Source organism: Morus notabilis, unplaced genomic scaffold (assembly GCF_000414095.1).
Source record: "Morus notabilis unplaced genomic scaffold, ASM41409v2 Scaffold700, whole genome shotgun sequence".
Taxonomy (NCBI): Eukaryota; Viridiplantae; Streptophyta; class Magnoliopsida; order Rosales; family Moraceae; genus Morus; species Morus notabilis.
Window position 1 is genome coordinate 1 of NW_010361949.1, and position 4,900 is coordinate 4,900.

Consider the following 4,900-nt stretch of genomic DNA (forward strand, 5'->3'; position numbering starts at 1 on the left):
TATATATATATATATGAGAGATGCTAAATATAACTTTTGGTATTTATCATTTATTTTAAAAAACTTATTCAAAATCATGTGAATTTCAATATGATAATATGTAAATATTATAATATTATAGACATGTAAAGTTATACGTACTTATAGAAAAATATATATGCAATATATGTATTAGTAATATGTGCATGTGTATTACTGACAAAAATGTCTTAATAATTAAAAAGCTTCAAAATATACAAAGACAATTAAAAAAAAAAAGCCAGGGGACTACAAAAGTCTACATTTCCAGCATTCCTTTTCATACTCATTTCTAGTCTAATCATGTATATGGCTATGTCTGCGAGACTGCGACAACATATATATTCCCTCGTTCGCATGATTGCTTCGTTTTACTTTATATTTTTATACTACCTATCTGAAACCACGCGGGAGAGAATTTATATTATAGGTAAAAATGAAAAATATATTTATTAGGATCTTATTTAGAGAAATCAAAAAATGTAATAAAATAAAAAAAGGAAAAAAAAAGAGAGAGAAAAGGAAAAAAAAAACAACATATGAAACATTCTGTCAGGAAAAGGGGATTTAAAAGAAATTTAGATCGGAATATGTAGAGAAAAATATATTTGTGAGAGTCAATTTGGGAAAAAAATGTATAATAAGGTAAGAAAAAGATAAAAATAAAAAAGTAGAGAAAAAAAAGAGTAAGAAAAAGAGAGAAAGTAAAGTTATAAAAAAAAAAAAAACTAACGAAACTTTTTTAACAAAACATTTTGGGTAGCATAGGAAAAAGCCCATTTACTTTTAGCAGGTAGTATAGATAGATAGACAATTGTCTTGATTGCTTTAGTTAGGACACGTCAGAAATATTTTTTGTCACAAGTTGTACATTATTTCCTTTTCTCCGTTTTTTTGACACCAAATGATTCAACGTGAAAAGAAGGTCAAATTACAATGTTTTTCTTATAAAATTTAAATTTAAATTTTTTATTACAATATTTTTACTCATATAAAATTCATTTTTAAACTCAAATTCTTAATTCGAGTTGTGAAAAAAATGCTACAATATCAACACATTCAAGTAGTACGACTTTTTTAAATGCCATATTAATTTCTCTAATTCAACTCATGAGAAAAAGGACTTCCAGTGGTCCCATTACAACCAAAGCACTTAAAATAATTGTAAATGATATAAAAATCGAGTGTCACATAATTAAATATATAAATAAATTTATATGTTAAATCACATCACTTAATAGGTATGTAAGCCTTGATTTTTTATAAAGTCTAAAGAGAACACCATCTCTCATGTGGCGTGTAAAGGATAAAATAAACATGATACTCACATATTTAAACATAAAAATAAACATAAATTATAAAATTACAAAAGATAGAAAACTTTTCTGAAAGTGAAGTTGAAATATATTATTGATTTTGAAAATATTTTAAGAATAGTAAAAATTACATTGTAAATATTTTAATATATTCATGTTTATTTTACAAAGTTATGTGGTAATTAATTATTTATTTTAATGATATTGTTTTTTGATCTATTTGTAAAGTATTTTAAGGGCGCGTTTGGAACTCGTTCCAAAATGATTTTATTTTTTGTATGAAAATGAAAATAAAAAAGTTTTCAATCTCAAACAGAAATCATTTTAGAAAATGCATTTGATAGTTTTATTAAGAGATTGTTTTCAGTATAAAAAAACTTATTAATGTCTCTCTCTCTTTCTCTCTGCTCGAGAGAGGAGAAAACGAAAAAAAAAAAAGAAAAAGACTAAAAGTTATTTTTCATTTCTCTCTCATTTACACTAAACTAAAAAATCGTTTTCATTTCCGTTTTTTATTTTTATTACGCCAAACGCCGTTTTAGAAACGTTTTTCATTTTTTCTTTCTTGAAAAACGTGAAAAATAAAAACGGAATCAATTCCAAACACGGTCTAAATGTTTTTGTTAGATTCAAACATGCTAGTTATGTATAAAGTCTAAACATAAACTTAGACATTAAACCACCCACTTAATAAGTTGTCTTTATATCACAGAAATCAGACCTTATAGAGAGTTCAATTTTCCAAAATAATAATCACAATATAAGAGTTACATGTTAGAATTATTAACATTGACATATATCAAACATAAATGTCAAAAGAAGATCATTTACCAATGTTATATGTAAATGTAACTTTTATGTATAAAGTTAAGTCTCTAGGCTGTTCTCTTTTATCATTTACCTTATAGGTGGCTAGCACTGATAATGTAATTACCAAGAAACAGTAAGTTAATTACCAATTTACAGAAAGGATTTCGATGATCTCCCTCCCCTAACGAGTTGGATTTCTCAATTAGTTTTCTTGCAAATGTTCTTGCTTCCTGAAGCTCAAATTCTATAGGAAACATAAGATCCGTAGCTCTATAAACGTTAAGTAATACACCGGAGAAGTATTCAAAGTTATTCTCTATAAGATCTCTAACTTCTTCGTTATATAAAAACCAACAGACAGTCCCTGTGACACGAAAGATATGTAAATTAGTATAGTAAAATTTATAAGGGAAAAACCTATATATGAGTAACAAATTTCAGGAGAAAGAGAGAGAGATGATGCATGGCTAGGATTTTGTTATATATATATATATATATATAGTTGTATTGTTGTGGCTGAATGGTAGGGTTCTATACTCGGTTTTCGATTCATGATCGTGTAATTCCTGAAATATTCATAACATTCATCATACAATATTAGAATCCTAAGGACATGTTGCAAAAACTAATGACACAGGCTTTTTGAAAAAAACAAATTTATAAGTAAAAGGACCATTATCTTATGTAGCATCTTAATAAAATATATATTGTTCTTTATAAAATCTTTATCACATTATAAATTATGTCCACTATCATACTGTACATGTGCGGGGATGTAGCTCAAATGGTAGAGCGCTCGCTTTGCATGCGAGAGGCACAGGGTTCGATCCCCTGCATCTCCACTTCTCATTGTTTTTGCGTTTATTTGTTTATTTTTATAACAACATACGTCAATTTGTAGTGTTGTTTGAACTCTTGAAAGAAGTTTTAGTTGCTTTAAAGTATGTGATAAGAAATAATACATAGAATCAATAAGTGCGTATGGTTTAATTACTTGTGAACTTTTTCGAGAAGTTTTTCAGTCTCCAGCATGAAATGCTCAGCCAACCCCAACCGTTGCACGTGGTTAATAATGCAAAGCTTTATGAGGTCTTCATCTATTGGGTAAGTGCCAGGAACTGCATTCCATATAAATATATCATGTGCTTGCAAGTCTCTCTCTCACCATATATATATATACATATATATATATATATATGACTGTAAATAGGCCAAGCACTTTTTATTTCCCGTGGCCAAAAATGCTTGTGCTGTAGCAGAGGGAGATTGGAACAAAGAGCCGTCATCGCTCAAGTGCTTTATTATATCTCCTTCTTCAACATTATAACATGAAGGCAGGGCGTCCATATATGATAGTAATGGTGGATAATGATGGCTATCGACAAGACCCTCTCTACAATATGATTAACAGCATAAATATCTATATGATTAGTTCTAAACTTTCGTACGCACTTATATACCAATCAAACATGAAATCATGAAAAAATATGAAGATCATAAGTACTTGGATTAATTACGTTTCAAGAATCAGTTGCCTCTGGGAAAATATATCCGAAACAGCGGATTCTTCTATTTCGATCTTCAGATCATAAACTCCTCGGCAAAATTGAAGCATTCCTGGGAAAACGATCGCAAACCAACGAGGACAGTGATCTTTGACTTCTTTCAGGAGCTTCTCTGCGTTTGACGATTGAATATAGGCCAATCCTGCGATAGTTGTATAATTAAGAGACAGCTCATAAAGTTTTCTGCTAAATAATATTAAAAATAAAATTAAAAGACAGAGAGCTTGACGACTATTGGGGTAAAGAAATCCGTACAGAAAATGAAACTTGGACGTAATCGCATGTGTTTGTGTAAAACTTATATATAAGAGTCTTTAACAAAAATATTAAATGTAATTCTTAACATCAAATAATGTCAAAGTCATTTTACGATTAATTAATATAATAACTTAACAAAATTTGATATAAATAGAAAAGTGTGTAAATATATATTGGACTGAAAATCACGTACCTTTGTTTATCATGATCGTGCCAACGTTCCACCTTCTGAGTGCAATAATGCAAGCAAGAGTCGCACTAAGACACTCAATGGTGGGGTTTCCATGGCCATCACACTCTCCCCAAAACCCTAGTTCATTCTGGTTGTTAAGTACCCAATTCAAGCAATCTTCGAACATGGGTTTGAAAGGTTTGTGGGAATCATCATCAGCTGGTATCATGGCCAGCCATGCAGTGTCATAAGCAGAAGGTGCAACGAGGGAGTAAGGATCGACGTCCGCTGTGAACATCGTTTCCTTAATTGCTTTTACTTGATCAGAAATTGCGGATAATTGCAACTCCATAATATTAGATTGATGGATTGTTGTTTATAACAAGAGAACTAGGTCGATATTTATAGTACATTTTTAGTGTTGGAAATTCTGTTGATGCTTCACGCAATGAGGTGTTCAATAGACAAGACAAGTTAAAAGGTTGTCGTGATCATTGGCTCTTTCTTGGAAGGTCCAAGTCTTTGATCATGCAAGTGGTATTTTTTCTGCGCCGATTCCCATTTTCATTGTGGAAATTTGTATACATGTGATTCAGGTTAACTTGAATATCTGATCTTAAAAAAATTGAAGACTTTGATTTTTTTATTTTGAAACTAGAGGAAATAAAGTTGAACTCTACATCTAAAAATGTAGTCATGTATGAACTTTTGTATTAAATTAAAACAACTATATATAAATGAAAACTCGTATTGAATATCTC

General features: G+C 29.7%; 1 non-coding gene and 1 pseudogene across 1 annotated transcript; one reads left to right on the top strand and one right to left on the bottom strand.

Moving 5' to 3' along the window:
- Positions 1 to 2,622: 2,622 nt before the first annotated feature.
- Positions 2,623 to 4,497, bottom strand: LOC21384846 (annotated as a pseudogene).
- On the top strand, positions 2,914 to 2,986 carry TRNAA-UGC. Its single transcript has one exon. It is a non-coding gene; the product is annotated as a tRNA-Ala (tRNA).
- Positions 4,498 to 4,900: the final 403 nt, after the last annotated feature.